This window comes from Eschrichtius robustus, chromosome 13, assembly GCF_028021215.1.
Source record: "Eschrichtius robustus isolate mEscRob2 chromosome 13, mEscRob2.pri, whole genome shotgun sequence".
NCBI classification, from domain to species: domain Eukaryota; kingdom Metazoa; phylum Chordata; class Mammalia; order Artiodactyla; family Eschrichtiidae; genus Eschrichtius; species Eschrichtius robustus.
The window spans coordinates 106,729,518-106,755,005 of record NC_090836.1 but is presented as its reverse complement, the minus strand read 5'-3'; the positions used below and the strand labels follow the sequence as shown (position 1 = coordinate 106,755,005).

Here is a 25,488-nt window from a genome sequence, read left to right as displayed (position 1 = left end):
CTTCTCCGGGGAAAGGTCTGCCGACTGCGGCGGGGGAGGGGTGCCCGGAGCGACAGCCCCGCACGCCCTTCGTCGCTCCCTCCCGCCCGCCCTCAGCCCGCCCCAAGTCACCTCGTGACACGCCCTGCGACACCCCGCCGCCAGCACACCTCGACGCCAGGACACCGCGGCAGCGCGAGCCGGGGGGGAGGGGAGGAGGGGAGGACCTGGGAGGAGGGAGGATCCGGGGGGAGGGGAGGAGGGCGGACCCGGGAGGAGGGCGAAGGGGACGGCGGGGAAGCTGGTTGGAGGAGACAAGATGGTTTGACTAAGAGGCTCGGGTTGGGGGAGAATCGGGTTGCGGTTTGGTTTTTTCGGGGTGGGGGCAGGCGAGAGGCGGATTAGTGGGGATGGGGGATCAGTTCGTATGGTGAGAGCTTAAATGAGGAACTTGCTATGGGGAAGTCGGTCCGCAGACCTCTGGTTAACTGACTTTGGGGTGTGGGGTGGGACGGGGCCTGGTGGAGTGGTGGTGCAGCCCCAGGAGCTGCGCTGACGTCCCCGGGAATCAGAACAGAAGAGCTGGGGTCCCAAGCCTGGCTCTGAGTGATTCAGACTGATACTGGGCTGCGCGTGGACCAGGGCTGGAGGAGCTGTCCACGCCCGGGTGCTGATCAGGGCTGGAGGAGCTGTCCACGCCCGGGTGCTGATCAGGGCTGGTCGGAGCTGTCCCACCAAGGGTGCTGATTGGGCCCACGGAGATTTCCCCCTGAAACGTGCTGACTGCGACTGGAGGGGCTGTTTCCCCGACGGGTGCCGATCAGTGCTGGGCAGAGGCATCTGCCCGAGGAGTGCTGATCCGGGCTGGACTCACAAAGAGCTGTGACCCAAACTTCCCAGATTTCCTTTCTATCCCGAGTCTTGTCATCACACCGATTAACTTGGACATCCACGTAAGTGACCCATCCAACACCCTTGACTTCTGATCAAGTCTGATGGTCTATGATCACTAATGGTACACCTAGTACAAAACACAAAATCGACGGGACTTACATGGGAAAACTGAAATATCAACACACTGTCAGCAGTCCTCATGACAGATGAATCCTAAAAAGTCAGAGGGTACTTTCTGACAACTTTCTCATAGGTTAGAAAAAAGATAAATGCAAACCTTCTATCTTTTGCTCTACTCACATAGCACTGAAATCACAAACAAAATAAAAATGCCAATAGCTAAAACTGAAAAATGAAAAGCTTAAGAGGGACTTCCCTGGTGGTCCAGTGGGTAAGACTCTGTGCACCCAGTGCAGGGGGCTGGGGTTCGATACCTGGTCAGGGAACTAGATCCCACATGCCATAACTAAAGAGTTCACATGCCACAATGAAGATCCTGCGTGCTGCAGCTAAGGCCAGGCGCAGCCAAAATAAATAAATAAATAATTTTTAAAAGAAAGAAAAGCTTAAGAGCCATACCTTGTTGGGAATACTGTCATAACCAGTAACTTCACCACCTCCTGAATCTTGATTTTAAGCCTCCAATTCTCTGATGATTGCCTCCTATTTTTCTCTCTTTCTTATGGTATTACCATGACACTCACAACTCTTTGACTCCATAAGAAACTTATTCCAGGGAATTCCCTGGCGGTCCAGTGGTTAGGGTTCCATGCTCTCACTGCCAAGGGCCCAAGTTCGATCCCTGATGGGGGAACTAAGATCCCACCAGCTGCACAGCACGGCCAAGGGAGAAAAAAAAAAAAAGAAACTTATTCCAGGTGCTATTGCTGTGTAGCAAATTACCACCAAATTTAGAGAATTAAGACAACCACTTTACTCTGCTTACAGTTTGGGGGTCATAAATTTGGGAAGGACTCCAAAGGGAAGCTCTTGTCTGGGCTTTCTCATGCAGTTTGGTTACAGCTGGAGGTAAGCTGGGCTAGATGTCGAAGATGGCTCACTTGCAAGGTTGACAGTTGGTACTGACTGTTGACTGGGAGCTCAGCTGGGGCTGTCAACCAGCACCTACACCTGACCTCTCCAGCATGGAAGTCTCAGGGTAGTTGGACTTCTTACATAATGGCTAGCTTCTCCCAGAGTGACTGTACTAGGAGGGCCAGGGGTCAGCTGCATGGCCTTTTCTGATTTAGCCTTGGAAGTCATATGGCTTCCTATTGGTCAAAGCAGTCACGATCCCATCCAGATTCAAGAGAGCCGTCATAGACCCACCTCTTAATGGGACGAGTGTCAAAGAACTGGGGGATCATGTTATAAACCCAACACAGATCTCCAATCTATTGATCCTCCCACTTTTTTTTTTAACATTCACTTTTTTAAAAATAAATTTGTTTATTTTATTTATTTATTTTTGGCTGCATTTGGTCTTCGTTGCTGTGCGCGGGCTTTTCTCTAGTTGCGGCGAGTGAAGGCTACTCTTCAGTTGCGGTGCACAGCCTTCTCATTGCGGTGGCTTCTCTTGTTGCGGAGCACGGGCTACAGGAGCGTGTACTCAGTAGTTGTGCCTCCGCAGCTCGTGGAATCTTCCCAGACCAGGGCTCGAACACGTGTCCCCTGCGTTGGCAGGCGGATTCTTAACCACTGCGCCACCAGGGAAGCCCGATCCTCCCACTTTTCTCATTGCCAACTCAAGTTCCTTGCTTTAAATTAAACTCCTTTCTGGAATCATCAAGTTCTTCTCTTTTGGATCATTTCCAACAGCAAACAAGCATAATCTAGTGTTAAAAATAAATGGTATATTCTCATCTCTGTTCATATAAGTGATCCAAAGCCATGGGGTTTTCAGTACTGTTATGCCTTAAAGGAAAGGACAGTTAAAATGTCCTTCTTTTGGTTTAAGAAAGAATGCTTACAAATAGTTATACCTTTTGGGAAACAGATTTCTACCAATGAGGAAAACTATTATGACAATGAATCGGACTTGAAGCTTTTTTTAAAAGGGATTGTTATGAGGAAATAATAACAATCTCTGAAATCTAAATGTCTAGCTTTTTGCTTCGTTGCAGCCAAGAAAGCAAGATGGGTCACCAGCAGCTCTACTGGAGCCATCGGAGAAAATTCGGCAAGGTTCTCACCCTTGCCACATCTGCTCAAACCAGCCTGGTCTGATCTGGAAATACGGCCTCAATATGTGCCACCAGTGTTTCTGCTAGTACACGAAGGATATAGGCTTCATAAGTGAAGCTGGACTAAGTGAACTTCCTTGAATGTGTCATCGAGGACATCTACCCTATGCAGAAACAATGCAAGCTCTTTGTATATAAAATGAAAATGTTAAAACTTCCCTCAAAATAATAAATAAATGTCTTAAAAGACTCCTTTTGCCTGAAGTACATTCTTCAGAATTTTCCTTATTGAGAGCTTTGGGAGGTAAACTCTATTTTTCTAAAAATGTCTTTATTTTGCCCTATCTCCTGAAAGATGTTTTTACTGGATACAGAATTCTAGGTCAGGTAGTTCATTTCCATCATCACCCAGTGTCTTCCCTGAATTCCCTTGTTGCTATGAGAAGCCACCTCTCTGTCTGCCACTTCCTTGAAGGTAATTTCCCTTTCCTCTCCAGCTGCATTTAGGACTTCTTTCCCTGACTTTGGTGTTCTGATGTTTCGATGCAGTGTATCTAGGTGTGGTGTATTTATTTTTTCTGGCTGAGGTTCACAGAGCTTCTTCACTATATGATTTCTCTTTCGTCAGTTTAGAAATTTCACAGCCATTATCTCTTCAAATATTGCCTCTGCTCCATTCCATCTCTCCTCCTTCTGGTACTCCAACAGACTCATGCTGGATAGACCTTCTCATTCGAGCCTCCATATTTCCTAACCTTTCTTTCATGTTTTCCATCTCTATGTCTTTCCAGGCAATATTCAGGTTAATTTATTCACATTTATCTTTTAGTTCACTAACTCTGTCTTTAACTGTTTATAATCTGCTCTTAAAGCTGTATACTGAGTTTTAAATTTAGTTAAAATTAAAATTCAATTAACATTTTTACTAAATTAAAACTTTTGTTTTAGAATTTCCACTTGGAAATTCTTCTCAAGCTACTTGATTATTCATTATAGTTTTTTTAGTTTCTGCACATATGTTCAAACTTGCCTTTTATTACTATATTGAACATAGGCACTTTATAATCTGTTTGATAATTTCATTATTTGAAACGTGTTATCTGTGGTTACTGCTGGCTTGCTGCCATGATTTCTCATCTTTCTGTTTAATTACCTTTTTTAACTTAGCGGTGCTTGTTAGCCTTGGCATTGTATTTATCGAAAACTCTGAGGCCTAAGAAGAAAGTGAATACCTGCAGAGAGACTCTCCGTTTGCTTCTACCAGGCACCTATAGAATTACAAACCTGAGATCATTCTATATTTAATGCCCACTGAGGTTTCTTGGACCACCCCGACTGTATGAATTTGAGCTGCAACCCATGTGAGGACCAGCTTCTTGTTCTAAATTTTCAGCATCTCTTTCTCTATCTCTGTCTCTCTGTCTCTGTCTCTGTCTCTGTCTCTGTCTCTCTCTCACACACACACACACACACACACACACACACACACACAACTTCACTTTGCCCCCAGATTCGAACCTGTCAATTTTCTTCACAATCCTCGAAAGACAGAGTGTATCTCTACTTCATCCCTACCCGGGGAGTTTAACCTTTTGATGTCTAAGCTTTGTAGAGGGTTGGTCTCTTATTAGGGGTCTCCTCCTGGGTGGGCTCTGTGCTTTATCTCTGTTCTCTACATCTCAAAGATTACATATTAGTTTCCTAGGGCTGCCATAAAAAAATACCGCTAACTTGGCGGCTTAAAACAACAGAAATTTATTCTCTCACAGTTCTGGAGTCGAGAAGCTCAAAATCAAGCAGACTGTTCTCTGCACAGTCAGCAGGCCATGCTCTCTCCAAAGACGCTAGGGAAGGGCTCTTTCTTGCCTTTTCCTAGCTTCTGGTGGTTGCTGGCTTTCCTCAGCTTGCGGATGCATCACTTTAATCTGTGCTTCCATTGTCACGTGACCTTCTCTCCTATGTTTCTCTGTCTGTGTCCAAATTTCCCTCTTCTTATAAGGACACCAGTCATTGGATTAGGTGACTGGTGTCACCAACCTAATCCAGTATGACCTTATCTTAACTAATTTCATCTGCAAATACCCTATGTCTAAATAAAGTCACATTCTGAGGTTCTGAGTGGATATGAATGGGGGGGGCACTATTCAACATGGCATAACCTATAAAATCCCAAATCCAAGTTTTCTTGGTTCGCCAAATGCCCTCATCAAAAGCAATGTGTAGTGCTCCACTTGCCCCTCTGGGCTCCTGTCTTATTTAGTCCCTGTTTTCTTACTAGATCATCAATGATCTTAGAAAACACTTCTTTAGGAAATAGTTTATCCTGGATTTTTAATCATTTTCAGCAGGAAATTCTACGTAGGAATCTAGCTCACCATATTACATCTCCATTCATTTTATGAAGCTACAACGTGATAAGAATAGCTCAAGAAAATTAATGAATTATATGTCTATTTCACTTACGAGCATGTGCAAAAGTCCCAACAAAATATTAGCTAATGAAATTCAACAGTTTATTTTTGTAAATGCATCCTGATCACATGGGTTTAACAGAGAAATCCAAGGATGTCTCAACATCCCACTTTCATTTTCCATGGTAATTCAACACATTCATGGACAAAGAGAGAAAAATTGCATGATCATCTCATGCAATGTGATTTTTTTTTAAATAAATTTATTTATTTATTTATTTTTATTTTTGGCTGTGTTGGGTCTTTGTTGCTGTGCACAGGCTTCCTCTAGCTGCGGCGAGTCGGGGTTACTCTTCGTTGTGGTGTGCAGGCTTCTCATTGTGGTGGCTTCTCTTGTTGTGGAGCATGGGCTCTAGGTGCATGGGCTTCAGTAGTCAATGTGAATTTTATAACATTCAACAATTAATTATGATTTTTTAAATGGCTTCCAGCCATTATGGAATAACAGCTATTGGACTTGCCCACCTGCCAAAGGGGGAAAAATCCAGAAAAGTAAACAAAATATTGGAAGAAACTATTTTCAGACATTGGACAAAGGACAGCACAGGACTGTGATCCCTGAGAGAAAGGAAGCAAGTTACATAAAGCCTATGATTGCCCTGGTTTTCCCTGGTTCTCCAAATGGAGGCATTTCCAGACTGCACTGGAGGGAAGAGGGTCCAATTAGAGTGTGGTGGTCTTGATGAGTTTAGAAGACAGAAGTCAGAGTTTGGGGAGGCTGATGTATTTGGAATTTTCAGATAAAAGTACTAGAGAAAAAGGATCAATTCAGGGAAAGTGTTCCAGAAATCTACAGTAGGATCCCCCTAAGTTTTAGTAAATACTCAGTTGTGCTTACGTAGAATAAAATTCCATAAGGCTGGATAAAGAAAAGCTATTGGGAAACTGTAATCTAGAAATTCCCAGAGCTCATGTAGGACTGGGGGAAGGTCAAGATCCAATAGCTAAGTGGTGAGACATATTGAACACTGTCACATTCAGTAGGGCTGGACTAACCCCAGAGTAAAGGCCACTTTAGACTGATGCTAACAAAGTTTTAAAACAAACCTGAAAAGAATCAAGCTGATCCACAAGAAACTTAACTGACTTCCAAAACCAACTTCAATACTCTTTAGAGGAGGATAATGAAATCCAAGCACTTATGTCCTGCGACAGCAACAGCAACAAAAATCCCAGACCTGCAGTGAACCAGGAAAAATCTGGAGGGAAAAAATCAGTCAGAACAGAATCAGAAAGGACAGAAATCATGGAATTAATAGACATGGACTTAGAACAACTATTATAAATATACTCATGGATTTATAGAAAACATCAACACAGTGAGCAAAGAAATGGAAGACATAAAAAAGAATCAAATGGAATTTTGAGAGATGAAAACTCAGTATACGAAATGAAAATTTTACTAGATGAGGTTAACAGTGGGTTAGACACTGAGGAAGAAAAGATAAGTGAACATGAAAACAGAGTACTAGAAACTATCCAAATTGAAACAGAGAGAAAAAACATTGAAAAAAAATTAACAAGCCTCATTGATCTCTGGGAAAATATCAAGCAGTCTAACAACTGTATAATTGGAGACACGCACAAAGGGTAAGCACACACACAAAAGTATTGAAAGAAATAATGGCTGAAATTTTTCCAAATGTTTTGAAAACTATAAACCCACAGGTCCAAAATACTCAACAAATCCCAAGCAGGAAAAACACAAAATAAACTACTTCAAAACATATAATAATCTAGTTGCTGAAAATTTATGATCAAAAGAAAGTATTAAAAACAGCCAGAAAAAAAGACGCATGCATATCAGGAAACAAAGATAAGAATTTTTGCTGATTTCTCATCAGAAACAATGTAAACCATAATAAATGGAATGACATCCTTAAATTGCTAAAAGGAAAACATTTTCAACCTAGTATTCTACATGCAGTGAAAATATCCTCCAAAAAGTGAAGGTGAAATAAAGACAACAACAGACATACAAAATCTGAGATAATTTTTCACTAGCATATCTGCAATACAAGGAATATTAAAATAAGTTATTTAGAATGAATGAAACACATGTGAGGAGAACTTGGGTGTACACAAAGGAATAAAGAGGACTGAGGGTAATCCTAAAAGACTTTTTTCATGCTTGAATTTCTTTAAAATATAATTGACTGTATACATTTTTAAAATCAGCAATGTACTGTAGAGTTTAAAACATATGTGTAAGTAAAACATACAACAACAACAGCACAAAGGGTGGGAGGGAGAATAGGAAATACACTGTTGTAGGGTTCTTGTATGTGAGATAGTATATTTTTATTTGAGGGTAAACTATGATAATCTTAAAATGCATACTACAAACTCAAGAGAATACACATTAAAAATCATAGAGGGGGGAGCCGGCGGCCCTCGGGCCCTCCCCCAGCGCTGGAAAGCGCGGGCTGCCCCGAGGGGGCGGCTTGGTTGCTGGCGGTTTGGCAGATTAGTGAGGGAACAAGCAGAAAAGTGAACGGCCGTCTCTTCCCCGCTCCGGAGCGTGCTCGCGTTCCTGCTGGGGATTTCGAGAATCTCGAGGCAATCTTGCCGTATTTGAACTGGCCAAAGACAACTTCAGACCTGTATAATGTAACAGAAAAGGTCAGAAAACATTAGGCAGTAGAAGTGTGAGCATATTAAGTAAGATGAACGTCTCGGGAAGCAGTTGTGGAAGCCCTAGTTCTACAGATGTATCTAATGACTTTAAGGATCTTTGGACAAAACTAAAGGAGTATCATGATAAAGAAGTACAAGTAGAGGATCCACTTGGAGAAACCAGTATAAGAGGCTATTTGAAAGACGTCAAACATGGACTTGTCCAGACTTTGCAGGTTTTGAAGTATATATAGGAATCAAAATTCAGTCATTGCTTTTAAAACTTCATGCCAGGTTAAAAAAAAAAAAAAAAAAAAAAAAAGGAAAAGAAAAGATACGAAGGTAGTACTTGAGTTACATAATTTTTCTTAGATACGCATAAGAACGTAAATGCATCTGAACTTGTTTGGATACAATTTTTTTTTTTTTTTTTGCTTTTAAAATCCCTTTCAGTATCAGGTTTATTATTAAAAAGCACAGGTAATAAGATGGAATTTAGAATATTTTTCAGAATGTCACCATTTTAATAAATGGTTTTTGTCCATGCTATGGTTTACCATCAACATCTCATCTAGTAGTATTTTCTATATCTGGTAAATAAGGTAATCAATTTCATAGAAAACTAGGCAGATTTTTGAGGACAGAGTTGGAGCCCCATTGGAGAAATGGAAAGTAAAGAGGCTCTAATATGACAGGATAAATATTTTTTGATTCAGTTTTGGATTGCTCCATTTATTTTCTTAGATGTTTCATCAAAAATTCCAAAAAGATAACATTCATATTAAGACTACACAAATTAGCAATGAAAGGAGTTGCAAGTAATTTTGGTCCATAACATCAGTGTCCTACTCATTAAGAAAGGCTAGTCATCAGGAAAATGCAAATCAAAACCACAATGAGATATCACCTCACACCTGTCAGAATGGCTATCATCAAAAAGAACACAAATAAGAAATGTTGGCGAGGATGTGAAGAAAAGGGAACCATCATACACTGTTGGTGGGAATATAAATTGTTGCAGCCTCTGTGGAAAAAAGTATGAAGGTTGCTTAAAAAACTGAAAATAGAACTGCCATATATGACCCAGCCATTGTACTCCTGGGTATATATCCGAAGAAAAACAAAAACACTAATTCGAAAAGATACATGCACCTCAATGTTCATAGCAGCATTATTTGCAATTGCCAAGATATGGAAGCAACCTAAGTGTCCATCAACAGATGAATGGATAAAGATGTGGTGTGTATATGTACTCAGCCATTAAAAAAAAAAAAAAAAAAGAATGGACTACTACTCAGCCATAAAAAAAGAAATTTTGCCATTTGCAGTAACATGGGTGGACTTAGAGGGTATTATGCCAAGTGAAATAGACAGAGAAAGACAAATACTGTATGATGTCACTTATATGTAGAATCTAAAAAATACAACAAACTAGTAAATATAACAAAAAAGAAGCAGACTCACTCAGACTCAGATACAGAGAACAAACTAGTGGTTATCAGTGGGGAAAGGGAAGTGGGGGGCAATATAGGTAGGAGATTAAGAGGTATAAACTATTAGGTATAAAATAAGCTACAAGGATAGGGACTTCCCCAGCAATCCAGTGGTTAAGACTCCGCACTCCCATTGCATGGGGCTTGGGTTCGACCCCTCGTCCAGGAACTGAGATCCCACATGCTGCACAGTGCGGCCAAAAAAAAAAAAAAAAGGATATATACAACACGGGAAATATAGCCAATATTTTGTAACAACTATAAATGGAGTGTAACCTTTAAAAATTGGGAATCACTATATTGTACACCTGTAACAATATCAACTATATTGTCAATAAAAAAAAAAGAGTACTATCATTAACTCTCAAAAAAAAAAAAATCATAGAGGGACTTCCCTGGAGGTCCAGTAGTTAAGACTCCATGCTTCCAATGCAGGGGGCATGGGTTCAATCCCTGGTGGGGGAACTAAGATCTCACATGCCACGTGGCGTGGCCAAAAAAAAAAAAAAAATCACAGAGATATAGTTAGTTAGCTAAGAGAGGAGATAAAATGGAATTCTGAAACATGTTTGTTTAATACAAAAGAAAGCAAAAAGGAAGAGAAATAAAACAAAGGTAAGATGGGACAAATATAAAACAAATAGCAAGATGGTAGATTTAAAACCAAAAAGTCAATAATTACATTAAATGGAAATCTTCTAAACACTTAAATTACAATGCAGAGATTGTTAGACTGTATAAAAAAGTGAGACCCAACTATAGGCTGTCTCAAGAAATGAATTTTAATATAAAAACAAAAATAAACTAGGGACTTCCCTGGTGGTCCAGTGGTAAAGAATCCTCCTACCAATGCAGGGGACACAGGTTCAATCCCTGGTCAGGGAACTAAGATCCCACATGCTGCGGGGCAACTAAGCCTGCACGCCACAACTACTGAGCTTGTGTACCTCGGTGAGAGAGCCTGCGTGCCACAAACTACAGAGCCCATATGCCCTGGAGCCCATGCACCACAACTAGAGAGAGAAAAACCCACATGCCACAACTAGAGAGAAGCCCACATGTTGCAACGAAAGATCCCACATGCCTCAATGGAGAACAGCATGCCACAACTAAGACCTGACACAGCCAAATAAATAAATAAATATTTTAAAAAATAAACTAAATGTAAAAGCCTGGAAGGGAGGAGAAGAACCAATGAATTAGAAGGAAAAAACAGAAATAAGTGAAATGGAATTGTTTTCTTAATTTCTCTTTCTGTTAGCTTATTGTTAGCATATACAAACGCAATAGGTTTTGTTTTTGTTTTTTTTTTTTGGTAGTGCTGTGCAGCCTGTGGGATCTTACTTCCCCAACCAGGGGTCAAACCTGGGCCTCGGCAGTAAAAGCACAGAGTCCTAACCACTGGACCTCCAGGGAATCCCCTAAATGCAACAGATTTTTGTATGTTGATTTTGTACCCCACAAGATTACTGTATTTATTATTTCTTTTTTTCTAGAAAATTAAAAAATATCCCACTTTATTATCAGGACGCTAAAGTTAAAACTCCTTGCACCTTCAGAGAAATGTTTTCACTGAAATATATATTTTCCCCATTTTATTTGATTTCTTTTTTATTGAGGTATATTGATTTACATATTATATAAGTTTCAGGTGCACAACATAGTGATTCACGATTTTAAAGGTTATACTCTATTTATAGTTATTATAAAATATTGGCTATAGTCCCTGTACAATAGATACTTGTAGATTATTTACTTTATACATAGTAGTTTGTACCTCTTAATCCCCTACGCTTATCTTGTTCCTCCCTATTTGTTTATTATTTCTAATATTTTTTGGTGGGGTCTTTAGGGTTTTCTATATATAAAATCATGTCATCTGCAAATAGTGGCAGTTTTACTTCTTCCTTTCCAGTTTGGATGCCTTTAATTTCTTTTTCTTGCCTAATTGCTCTGGCTAGGTTTTCCAATACTGTGCTGAATAAGAGTGGCGAGAGTGGGCATCCTTGTCTTGTTTCTGATTTTAGAGGTAATGCTTTCAGTTTTTCACCATTGAGTATGATGTTAGCTGTGGGTTCATCATATATGTCTTTATTGTGTTAAGGTACATTCCTTCTATGCTCATTTTATTTATTCATTTATTTAAAAAAAATTTTTTTTTAAATTTATTTATTTATGGCTGTGTTGGGTCTTCGTTTCTGTGCGAGGGTTTTCTATAGTTGTGGCAAGCGGGGGCCACTCTTCATCGCGGTGCGCGGGCCTCTCACTATCGCGGCCTCTCTTGTTGAGGAGCACAGGCTCCAGGCGCGCAGGGTCAGTAATTGCGGCTCACGGGCCCAGTTGCTCCACGGCATGTGGGATCTTCCCAGACCAGGGCTCGAACCCGTGTCCTCTGCATTGGCGGGCAGATTCTCAACCACTGTGCCACCAGGGAAGCCCCTATGCTCACTTTATTGAGAGTTTTTTTTTTTAATCATAAATGGGTGTTGAATCTTGTCAAATGCTTTTTCTGCATCTATTGAGATAATCATATGGTCTTTATCCTTCATTTTGTTAATGTGGTGTATCATATTGATTGATTTCTGGACATTGAACCATCCTTCCCTCCCTGGGATAAGTCCCACTCTATCGTGGTGTATGATCCTTTTAATGTATTATTGTATTGGTTTTCTAGTGTTTTGTTGAGGATTTTTTAATCTGTGTTCATCAGAGATATTGACCTGTAATTTTCTTTTTTTGTGTTGTCTTTGTCTGGTTTTGGAATCAGGGTGATGTTGGCCTTATAAAATGAGTTAGGAAGCATTCCTGCCTCTTCAGTTTTTTGGAGTAGTTTGAGATGAATAGGTATTAAATATTCTTTGAATGTTTGGTAGCATTTACCTTTGAAGCTATCTGGTCCTGGACTTTTGTTTTGGGGGAGCTTTTTGATTATTGTTTAAATCTCTGCAGTAGTGATCAGCCTATTCAGATTTTCTATTTCTTCATGATTCAGTCTTGGAAGGATGTATGATTCCAATGATTTGTCCATTTCTTCTAGGTTGTCTACTTTGTTGGCATATAGCTATTCATAGTATTCGCTCATAATCTTTTGTATTTCTGAGGTATCCATTAGTTCTCCTCTTTCATTTCTGATTTTATTTATCAGAGTCTTCTCTCTTTTTTTCTTAGTGAGCCTAGATAGATCTTTGTCAACTTTGTTTATCTTTCCAAAGAGCCACCTCTTAGTTTCACTGGTCTTTTCTATTATCTTTTTGTCTCTACTTCATTTATCTCTGCTCTGCTCTTAATTATTTCCTTCCTTCTACTGACTTTGGGTTTTGTTTGTTCTTCTTTTTCTAGTTCCTTTAACTGCAAAGTTAGATTGTTTATTTGAGATTTTTCTGTGTCTTGAGGTAGAACTATACTGCTATAAACTATGTTTTTACTACACCCCATAGATTTTTTTTTAGAATTCCTTTATTTTATTTATTTATTTATTTATTTATTTATTTTGTTTTGTTTATTTATTTATTTATTTATTTATGGCTGCGTCAGGTCTTAGATGCAACACATGGGATTTTCGTTGCAGCGTATGGGCTCTTCGTTGCGGCACTCAGGCTTCTCTCTAGTTGTGGCATGCGGGTTTCTTCTCTTTAGTTGTGGCACACAGGCTCCAGAGCGTGTGGGCTCTGTAGTTTGCAGCACATGGGCTTTCTAGTTGAGGAGCCTGGGCTCAGTAGTTGCAGCACATGGACTTAGTTGCCCTGCTGCACGTGGGATCTCAGTTCCCCGACCAGGGATCAACACGTGTCCCCTGCATTGGAAGACAGATTCTTTACCACTGGACCACAAGGGAAGTCCCACCCCATAGATTTTTTTAAAAAAATTTTTTATTGGAGTATAATTGCTTTACAATGTGTCAGTTTCTGCTCTACAATGAAGTGAATCAGCTATATATATACATATATCCCCTCCCTCTTGGACCTCCCTCCCACCCCCCCATCCCACCCATCTAGGTCATCACAGAGCACTGAGTTGAGCTCCCTGTGCTATACAGCAGGTTCCCACTAGCTATCTATTTTACACATGGTAGTGTGTATATGTCAAAGACCCTGAATAGCCAAAGCAATCTTGAGAAAGAAAAACAGAGCTGGAGGAATCAGGTTCCCCAACTCCAGACTATACTACAAAGCTACAGTAATCCAGACAGTATGGTACTGGCACAAAAACAGAAATATAGATCAATGGTACAGGCTAGAAAGCCCAGCGATAAACCCACGCACCTATGGTCACCTAATCTGTGACAAAGGAGGAAAGGATATACAATGGAGAAAAGACAGCCTCTTCAATAAGTGGTGCTGGGAAAACTGGACAGCTACATGTAAAGGAATGAAATTAGAACACTCCCTAACACCATACACAAAAATAAACCCCAAATGGATTAAAGACCTAAATGTAAGAACAGACACTATAAAACTCTTAGAGGAAAACCTAGGAAAAACATTCTTTGACATTAACCACAACAAGATCTTTTTCGACCCAGCTCCTAGAGTAATGAAAATAAAAATAAAGGCAAACAAATGGGACCTAGTTAAACTTAAAAACTTTTGCACAGCAAAGGAAACCATAAACAAGACGAAAAGACAACCCTCAGAATGGGAGAAAATATGTACAAACGAAGCAACAGGCAAGGGATTAATCTCCAAAATATACAAACAGCTCATGCAGCTCAATAACAAAAAAACAAATAACCCAATCAAAAAATGGGCAGAAGACCTAAATAGACATTTCTCCAAAGAAGACATACAGGTGGCCCACAGGCACATGAAAAGATGCTCAACATCACTAATTATTAGAGAAATGCAAATCAAAACTACAATGAGGTATCACCTCACACTGGTTAGAATGGGCATCATCAAAAAATCTTCAAACAACAAATGCTGGAGAGGGTGTGGAGAAAAGGGAACCCTCTTGCACTGTTGGTGGGAATGTAAATTGATACAACCACTGTGGAGAATAGTATGGAGGTTCCTTAAAACACTAAAAATAGAACTACTATATGACCCAGCAATCCCACTACTGGGCATATACCCTGAGAAAACCATAATTCGAAATGACACATGTACCTCAGTGTTCATTGCAGCACTATTTACAATAGCTGGGACATGGAAAGAACCTAAATGTCCAATGACAGATGAATGTATAAAGAAGATGTGGTACCTATATACAATGGAATATTACTCAGCCATAAAAAGGAATGAAATTGGATCATTTGTAGAGATGTGGATGGACCTAGATTCTGTCATATAGAGTGAAGTAAGTCAGAAAGAGAAAAACAAATATCATATACTAATGCATATATGTGGAATCTAGAAAAATGGTACAGATGAATCTATTTCCAGGGAAGGAATAGAGACACAGACATAGAGAGCAGGCATGTGGACACAGTGAGGGAAGGGGAGGGTGGGACGAACTGGGAGATTAGGTTTGACATATATGCACTACCATGCATCCCTATACACTAACAATGAAAGATCAGAAAGAGAAATTAAGGAAATAATCCCATTTACCATTGCAACAAAAAGAATAAAATACCTAGGAATAAACCTACCTGAGCAGGCAAAAGACCTGTACTCAGAAAACTATAAAACACTGATGAAAGAAATCATAGATGACACAGACTGATGGAGAGATATACCATGTTCTTGGATTGGAAGAATCAATATTATGAAAATGACTATACTACCTATAGATTCTGATGTGTTGTATTTTTATTTTCATTTGTCTTCAGGTATTTTTTTATGTCTGCTTTGATTTTTTTCATTGACCCAATGTTGTTCAGTAGCACGTTGGTCAGTCTCCACATAGTTGTGATCTTCCCAGCTTTCTTCTTGTAGTTGATTTCTAGTTTCATACCGTTGGATTGGAAAATTGCTTGATATGATTCCAATCTTCTTAAATTTATTGAGACTTGTTTTGTGTCTCAACATATGGTCTATTCTTGAGAAAGTTCCGTGTGCACTTGAGAAGAATGTGTTTCCTGCTGCATTTGGATGGAATGTTCTGTACAAATCTATCAAATCCATCTGGTCCAATGTTTCATTCAAGGCCACTGTATACTTGTTGACTTTCTGTATGGGTGAACTATCCGTTGATGTAAGTGGGTGTTAAAAATCTCCTACCATCATTGTGTTACTGTCAATTTCTCCCTTTAGGTCTGTTAATGTTTGTTTTAAATATTTTGGTGCTCCCATGTTAGGTGCATATATATTAATAATGCTATGTCTTCTTGATGACTTGCCTTCTTCATCATCATATACTATCCATTTTTGTGTCCTATTACCCTTTTTGGCTTGAAGTCTCTTTTGCCTGAGATGAATATGGCTGCACCCCCTTTCTTCTGGCTGCCATTTGCTTGGAGCATCACCTTCCACTCCTTCACTGTGAGCCTGTGTGTGTCTTCAGAGCTGAGGTGAGCCTCCTGGAGGAAGCTTTAGTTGGGTCTTATTCTTTAATCCACTCTGTGTGTTTTGATTGGTGACATCAACCCATTTATATTTAGGGTGACTATTGATAGATGAGAACTTGGTATTGCCATTTTATTTCTTGTTTTCTGGTTGCTCTACATCTCCATTGTTTCTTCTTTCTTGTGTTTCTGTCTGCCATTTTGGTTTGGTGGTTTTCTCTTACATTTTTCTCAGTTTCCTCTTTTTTGTTTCATGTCTCTGCTCTAGATATACGTCTTGTCGTTATCATGAGGTTTGCACAAAATGTTTCTGATATAAAATGGTCTTTTTTCTGCTGATAGCATCTTATCTTCATTTACCTACATGGGTTCTGTCAGTTTTCCTCTTCCCCTTTTGTGTTTTTGTTGTCTCAAATCATCTCTTTTTATGTTGTGAGTTTGTTACCAAATTGAAGTAGCCATAGTTTTTTTTCTTCTTTTCCCCCCTTTAACATTTATGCTATAATAAAGTGTTTAAAAACCTATTCTGATAAAGAGTTGCAATTTTCTGATTCTGTCTATTTATCACCTTACTTGAAGTTTTGTGTACTTTAGCCTTTTCGTTTCTGGTAAAAGAGCTCCTTTCAACATTTCTTGTAAGGCAGATCTAGTGGGGTTTTTTTTGTTTTTTTGTTTTTAATTGAAGTATAGTCGAATACAATGTTGTGTTAATTTCTGCTGTAGAGCAAAGTGACTCAGTTATACACATATATCAGTACGCTCTTTTTCATATTCTTTTCCACTATGGTTTATTACAGGATATTGAATATAGTTCCCTGACCTATACAGTGGAAACTTGTTGTTTAACCATTAGGTCTAGTATTAATGAACTTCCTCAGCTTTTGTTTGTCTCGGAAAGCCTTTATTTCCCTTCATATTTGAATGATAACTTTGCAGGATAAAGTATTCTTGGGTGACAGTTTATATCTTTCAGTACTTTGAGAATATCATTCCACTCCCTCCTGGCCTGTAGAGTTTCTCCTGAGAAATCTGTTGATAAATTAATGGGGGTTCTACGTAGGTTAACATCCTTTTTTCCCCAGCTACCTTCAAAATTCTTTGTTATTGACTTTTGACAATTTTAATATAATGTGTCTTGGAGAAGGTCTTTTTGCATTGAGGTAATTAGGTGTTCTCTTTTTTTTAAACTTTATAGCTACTTCATTTGTTTATTTATTTATTATTTTTGGCTGTGTTGGGTCTTCGGTTCATGCGAGGGCTTTCTCTAGTTGCGGCAAGCGGGGGCCGCTCTTCATCGCGGTGCGGGGACCGCTCTTCATCGCGGTGCGGGGACCGCTCTTCATCGCGGTGCGCGGGCCTTTCACTATCGCGGCCCCTCCCGTTGCGGGGCACAGGCTCCAGACGCGCAGGCTCAGTAGTTGTGGCTCACGGGCCCAGCTGCTCCGTGGCATGTGGGATCTTCCCAGACCAGGGCTCGAACCCGTGTCCCCTGCATTAGCAGGCAGATTCTCAACCACTGCGCCACCAGGGAAGCCCTAGGTGTTCTCTTAACTTCATGGACTTGTATATCCATAACAGGGAAGAGCCAATTTTGCCTCCATGTTGGATCCGTTTCTTTGACTTTAGCCTTTGCTTTTCATTGCTTTTGTTATTATAATCATACATAATGGCCTGCCTCAGGGAACCCTACCCACCTGTGAATGGCTGCAAGAAAGAAGAAACTAACACGTCCAAGGCTGGCCATTCCAGATGTTTGCCCTTGTTACTTTACTTTCCTCTCTGATTCTGTAAAAGAAACTGGCGTCCAGACCCCAGTAAGATGGTTATTTTGAGACACTAGTCTGCCATCTTCTCGGTCTGCTGGCTTTCCGAATAAAGTTGTATTCCTTGCCTCAAAAAAAAGAATTTCATCATTTTAAAACTATTTCATTTCTCTTGCCTCTTATATTTGTATCATTTCTAGATTTCTGGTTTTGCTCTTGCTATTTCTCTCTTCCATATGGTCTGCTCTATTTCCAATTCTTTCTAATGCATCCTTCATGTCATTTATTGAGTTCTTCAGCTCCAGAATTTCTGTTTGGTTTTTTTTTAGAGTTTCAATCTCTTTGGTAAAGTATTCCTTCTGTTCATTAATTTTCTTCCTGAGCCCATTTAACTGCCTTTATGAGTTTTCTTGCAGCTCATTGATTTTCTTCATGACAGCTATTTTGAATTCTCTATCAGTTAGATCACAGTATTCCATGATTTTAAGTTTGGTTTCTGGAGAATTGTCATTTTCTTTTTGTGGTGCAGTGTCACCACGGTTCTTCATGGTGCTTCATAAGTTGTTCCTCTGCCAGGGCATGTGAGGTAGCAAACAGCTTTCTGCTTGATTCTGAGCTGCCTCTTGTTATATTTGAGAGTCAGCACTTTCCACCCTCCACTGCCTCTGGCAGGGGCGTCGCCCTGTGCCCTCATGATCACTTCTTGTACCTCAGGAGTCATTGGTCTCTTGCTGCTGCCTGTGTTGCTAGCGTTGGTCCCTGGGGCACCAGGAGAGTGGGCTCCTCCATTTTGCCTGGGATCCCCTGGGTCACAGGTTCTGCCACTGCCGGGGGAGGGTTTGGGTGGGTGTAGCCAGTGTTGCACAGGTACCCCTGTCATGTCATGTGCACAGGCTCTGTCACTGCAGGGTGGGGGGAGTCATGGGCCCCTCTGCAGCTGAAGGGATGGGATCCCAGGCCTCATGGCCACCACTGCCAGTTGCCTACGGCTGCCACGGTGGCTGGGGCGATGGAGTCACGTGCGTCACCTCCCCTGCTACTGCCAAGTTCTCTGGGGCTGCAGGTGGGAATCCAGGACTGCAGGCACCACCCCCACCCCCCCCGGGGTTCCCCCAGTTCCACCTCCTCTATGGGCTCCAGTTCAGCCACCTTCAGATGTACGGAAGTGTGGAATTCTCCAGCACCCTAGTGTATGGGGCAGAGGCACCCTTTTAGCATTGTGAATGTTTTATTGGTTGTAGATTGAAGGGGAGAGACAAAGGGAAGGTCTCAATTTGCCATGTTGCAGATATCCCTCCACGAAACACTATTTTTACTTGAAAGAAAATTGACAAACTATGGTTATTCTGACTTGGGTGTTTGGCAAACACTTTCTCAAAAATGAATAAAGTGAGTGTGTCACTTCATGGAAAACAACTGATAGTATTTGTTGCCAATGATAAAATTTGTGCTTTTAAGCAAAAATTAGATTTTTGGAAAACCTGTGTCTATCATCATGAGCTTAAAGTTTCTCAATATTTAAATATTTTTCTGATGACATTGGTGGTGACATTAACAAGTGTGATTTTTAAAATATTATATAATAAAATCTGTCAAAATTTGGAAGATCTATATAACTCAGGGAACCAGTATTTTCCAAATGACAAATGAATGCATGATGTTTTAAAATTATGCATAACTAAAAGACCCATTCTGCACGCAAGACAGAGCAATGGATTTTAATGTAGCAGAAGACGAAAAAGGGGACATCCCTGGTGGCGCAGTGGTTAAGAATCCACCTGCCAATGCAGGGGACACGGGTTCGAGCCCTGGTCCGGGAAGATCCCACATACCACAGAGCAACTAAGCCCGTGTGCCACAACTGCTGAACCCGTGCACCACAACTACTGAAGCCCATGTGCCTAGAGCCCGTGCTCCACAACAAGAGAAGCCACCGCAGTGAGAAGCCCACGCACTGCAACGAAGAGTAGCACCCACTTGCTGCAACTAGAGAAAGCCCGTGTGCAGCAATGAAGACCCAATGCAGCCAAAAATAAAAAGATAAATAAATAATAAATTTATTAAAAATTTTTTTCTAAAAAGAAAAAAAAGTTCATTGACATGGTTTCAAATTCCAAATTGCAACTAACCTCTAAGAAACTACCTCTTGTCAACTCTTGGTGTAGTATCAGCGCAGATCCACAATTATCTGAAAAAGCTATTGTTTGCTTCCAACTACAAATCTAAGTCAGGCTGGGTTTTCTTCATGTTTCAACCAAAACAACACATGGAAGAGACTGACTGCAGAAGCACGTACAAGAACCAGCCATCGCCAGCTAAGCAGACAGTAAAGAAACTTGCAAAAATCTAAAAAACAATGCCACTATTCTCATCAAAGTTTTATTTTATAAAATAGTTATTTTTGTAAGATATTATTTATGTTAACATGTTGAGGGCTTATTATCATTTTAAATGAATAAATAAATCATTCCCTCATGCATATACCATGCTTCTTCAAGTGTTCAGTCAGAAAAATCAAATCCTGTCCAAGGGAGAAAAATTAGTCTGGACTCAGAACTTTTCATCTCCAATATTCAAGGTCTAGGACAAAATGGAATGACGAGACAACAGCTGTGAGGGAAAGAAGTAGTGACTGTGGCAGGACAGGAAAATGATCCCCCAAGAGAGAGTCACATCCTAATGCTTGGAACCTGTAAATGTTACCTTATTTGGAAAAAGGATCTTTGCAGATTTGATTTAGTTAAGGATTTTGAGATCAGGAGATTATCCTGGATTATCCAGGTTGGCCCTGAATATGATCACAGTGTGTTTATAAGAGAGCTAGAGGGAGGGCTTCCCTGGTGGAGCAGTGGTTAAGAATCCGCCTGCCAATGCAGGGGACACGGGTTCGATCCCTGGTCTGGGAAGATCCCACATGCCGCAGAGTAACTAAGCCCGTGTGCCACAACTACTGAGCTTGCACTCTAGAGCCCACAAGCCACAACTACTGAGCCCCCATGCCACAACTACTGAAGCCCGCGTGCCTAGAGCCCGTGCTCCACAACAAGAGAAGCCACCGCAATGAGCAACCCTCGCACCGCAACAAAGAGTAGCCCCCGCTCATCGCAATTAGAGAAAGCCCACACGCAGCAATGAAGACCTAACGCAGCCATAAATAAATAAATTTATTAAAAAAAAAGAGAGAGAGAGAGAGGTCTAGAGGGAGATTACACAGACAGAAGAGGTGGGAGCAGTGTTGACCATGGAGCAGAGATTGGAGTGACGCAGCCACATTCTCAGGAATGCTTGCAGCCACCAGAAAAGACAAGGAACGGATTCTCCCTTAGAACCTCCGAGGAAGTGCAGCCCTGGCGACACCATCATTTCAGCACAGTGACAGTGATTCCAAACCCAGAGACTTGGGTATAAGTGGTTTGTTCAGGAAGTGATTCCATGAAACAGAAATGAAGGAGGAAAAGAGTGGGACAGGAAAGGCAGAATCGAAACATAGGCGTGTGCTCCTTAGGTTACTGCTCTGGGTAACAACGCCTTCACTTCAGCAGGACCTCCTGAGAAGTGTACGGAACACCTCTTAGGATTCTCTGACCATTCCTCCACTGACTCCTGTCTCCAGGCCCTGAGGGTGCGTGCCCCCCAGAGACCTAGGCTGTGCCGGTCAGCAGGCCAAGTAGGCTCCTGTGGTGTCGGGGAAGGCCTGGGGCAGGAAGTTCAAAGACACACAGCAGGTGCCAGAGATGCAGCTCTGTAAGCCCACTGCAATTAAAGGTGTGCTGAGGGCATCATTCAAGACACCAGCTCTTGTATCCCACAGTTTACGCAGGCACCACATTAAGTCCACGCTGCCATGATTCTTTGAGGTGAGGTCTCGAAGGTCACAACCTTTACAAAAGCCTTAATGTAAGAGTGTTAGTAGAACAAACACAGTCCCCACTGCCACACCTGCTCCTGAGGCTGTAACTAATATTGGTCATGTCCCTTCTCCTCTGCCCATTCTAGGTTTCCCTCACTGTCAGCCAGCATTGCAGCTGGTCCACATGGCTCTCCTGGTCAGGTCACGAGACCTCCATCCCTGCGGGGTCTGAGCCCTTGGCAGGCTGTGGCTGCTCTTATCACTTGGCATGGAAGCAACCAGCCAGAACCAGGCGAGTCCTCCATGCTAGACCAGCTCCTGATCGCCCCATTAAGTAGCAGCAACCCTATCTACCTCTAACAATCGGGATCTATTATCCCCTCCTTCTTTGCCTGCACGTTCACCAGCACAAGGAGCTCAAAGTGACCTGGTGGAGTTTGCAGATTCTGGTTCAGTGGAGGCGTCCTTCCCTGGAATCAGTGGACGCTCCCTTGTGGACGTGTTCCCTACCTGGGAACCAGGGGGTCTAATCCAGCAGAGCTCTAGGCTGCTCGTAGGTAATACAGGGTATCACAGAAGCGGTACAGCCCACAGCCATCTATACATTGCTGTACCTTTTTCACTGTAAAATGAGTTTCTTGGTCCAAGGTAATGTTATACACGATCCCGTGTTGGTAAATCGAGCATTCTCTAAGCTGCTAGATAGTAATGCTACTCTAAGACCTTGTGGATAGGGAAGGCAAACTCATATCCAGAACAGGTATCAATTCCAGTAAAGATGAATCAATCTCTCTCCTGGGTGGAAAGGATCTGGTGTAACGAACCTGTCACTGAGTCATCCAGGGATGGTACCATATCAGGAGCTCAGCCCTAAGACTGCTAACAGGTCAGAAATTCATAGGCAGTAATAATTAGATAAGCCTTGATAAGAAAGAGCCTGTGTTGGTGGGCATAGCTTGCCACCATGGCAACTCCATTCACGGCCTCACCTTACAAGCACAAGTGTAGCCAAGGACAGAAGCTGGCTGACACCTATCCATCCAATTTGTTACCCAGTGACCCCTCTGCAGTGGGTATTAACATGAGGCACAAAGATACACACACTTGTGGCCAGTGCTATAGGTCCATCTTCTTTCCCAGACCTCCTTGTCTCCAGTATTCCCCTCTTGCTCTTTCCAGGCCCCTGACCAACGAGCAAGACATCTGTCTCAACCCAGAAGTTTATGTGCACACCTTCCTTAGGCCACTATTCTGTCCACTCCCTTCCCTCCCTACAAAGTGAATATCCAAGTGTACTGCTCAAAGCTCTGGTCTCTGGAAGAATTCTCTTCATTACTGTCCTTCAGAGCCACCTGAAATGGGATGGTAGTGCAGCAGTACTACATTTTCAGCTCACATCAACACATCAAGCTGACCCATCTGTGAACCAGACCTAAATTTTTCTTCCTGCCTGCTAAGAAGCACGGGTACAACAAGGTGGGAGATGTGCGGGCCACAGCCACCTCTTCCTATAAATGACCAGTACTCTCTGGACAGACTGGGGTCCAAACCTTTTTCATTGGGCAGTGAATTGCTACTGAGCCTGGTGGATTTGCCAGTATCTAGTTTACGACAGGCAGATTTGGTCACGTGGTCATTCGATGCCCCATAATCAGGCACCCAGTCTCTACTGGGGCCCCATAGTGTGCCAGACGCTGCTTTCAGTTGGTGAGTAGTTCTTCACTGTAGCTGGCATGGTCTTGCTTCAGAACCCTAGGGGTGAGCACTCCAAATCTCCTGTTGGAGCCTACCAAAGGTGCCTCACAGGGTCCCTACCTGCCACAGATAAGCCATAACCCATTGGTTCTGTTAAGAGACAGGGGAACCCATCCTCCAGCGTGGATCTTCACCAGAGCCCTCCTTTGCTCTGGACCCATTCAAAACCAGCAGTCTTCCAAGCCACCCGATAAACGGGTCAGAACAGTATTCCCAAGTGTGGTACACGCGGACTCCAAAATCCAGAGGTGCATGGAGTGGTAAGCCTCATTTTTCATGTTACGGATGCAAGATGCAGTAACTTGCCCTTATCTCAGAGGTGATGGCCTGGTTTGCCCTACAACACTGCACCCCTGGAAACTTCACTGATGACAGGCTCCAGAACTTCTGAGGGGTTATCGCTCATCCTCTGACATGCATTGTCTTACCAGGGACAGAGCACTTGTCACTTCCTTCCTCACCGTGTCCAGTTAGCATAATTTCATCAGTTTTATGGAGAATGTCCAGATGATCAAGGTCTCAACGATTACACTGTGACAGAAAGCATGACTTAAAACAGACTTGAAGTAAGACACTGTATATGCTTGGCTGTCCTTCCCATATAAAAGTGAACTGCTTTTGGAAACTTACTCTTTACTACTGGAAATTGAAAGGAATGTTCACCACATCAATTGCATTATCAGGTGCCAGAGGTGCATTAATCAGTTCCAGTACAGATACCTCACCTGACACAGCTGCTGTGATTAGGGATACTAATTGGCTAAGCTTGTGGTAGTCCACCATCATTTACTTGAATCCATCTGGATTTTGCAGGGGCCATTCAGGTGAATTGGAGGGGATGTAGTAGGGATTTATGTCTTTGAGAGTAAGCAATCTCTGCAATCCCACACGGAATGCAGCATTGGAGAGGGTGGGGAGTTCCAGAGGCTTCCACTTCGCTCTTCCTACCATGACTCTTATTCCACAGGTCAGGGATCAATGTACAGGCTCGCCCCACTGCTAGGTATAATTACCCCAGGTATGTACTGGGACCAGAGGAGTGACCTCAAGACTTGGGTCAGGACTCTGTTTATCATCTGACTTCCACAGCCTCTACTCAAACCAGTGACTCATGATGCTTCATGTACCCTGGCACACGTGTCACCTCAGATCTTGTTATCTAACAGCCCTTGAAAGGTCTGGATAGTCTCTTTTCCAAAGTAAATGTGTTACTGTGTTAGGAGGCGCTGGGTCCCTTTGGGGAAGGGTTAGAGGAATATTTTTTTATGTACTTATGGTGGCAATGTAGGATCCTTTCCGTAAGAGACCAAGCCTCCCTTTCAACCAGTGGACTCCAGGTCTCAGAACCGGCTCAGATTTCAATACAGAGCGAGGGATCACGACTTCCCATCGCAGTAACTGACATTCGCTTTCTGATCACCAATTCTTGATTTCTTTCTCGTTATTCAAATCAAACACCACTCAGGTCAGCTGTCCATCTATTTCACCCCAAGGAACACCATGGTCCAACAGTGCCACAGATCCCCGTGGATCAAGTCTTCCTGGTCGCCACTCCAGCATGGGGCACAAGAAATGCAAGGAGGCATTTCAAACTGCTGCGGTGGGACAAGGAGACGTGGTGCAGCCCCAGGTGCCTGCTGCAAGGTGTGAGCCTCTCCTCTTGGGCTTGATTTTAGGTCTGGAGGCAAGAGGGGCAGTGGAGCAGGGCATGAAGACAGTGGTTTCAAGCAGGGTAATAGCGGCGGGCTTCAACTGACAAGGGAGTCTCAGCGGTGAGGAGGGATTTAAGGTTACGCATCCACAAATGTTTATTCGGCACCTACCAGGTGCCCCACACTCTCTCCCTTTCCCCCACACTCAGGACTCGCCACACTCATTCAACGGCCCTCTTCCTTGCCCAACTGCCCCGGGGGCCAAATCTGTCCAGTGAGGGGCTGCCGCCGCCGCTGCCCGCGCTGCACCGTCCGCTCCCAGACCCTGACGAAGGCCCACCTCGCCTCACGGGCACTTTCCCGGTGACACCGCCCTTACGCGCCGGA

General features: G+C 42.3%; 1 pseudogene; it reads left to right on the top strand.

Annotated features, from left to right (window-relative positions):
• The first annotated feature begins 3,009 nt into the window (after positions 1–3,009).
• On the top strand, positions 3,010–25,468 carry LOC137775887 (small ribosomal subunit protein uS14-like; annotated as a pseudogene).
• Positions 25,469–25,488: the final 20 nt, after the last annotated feature.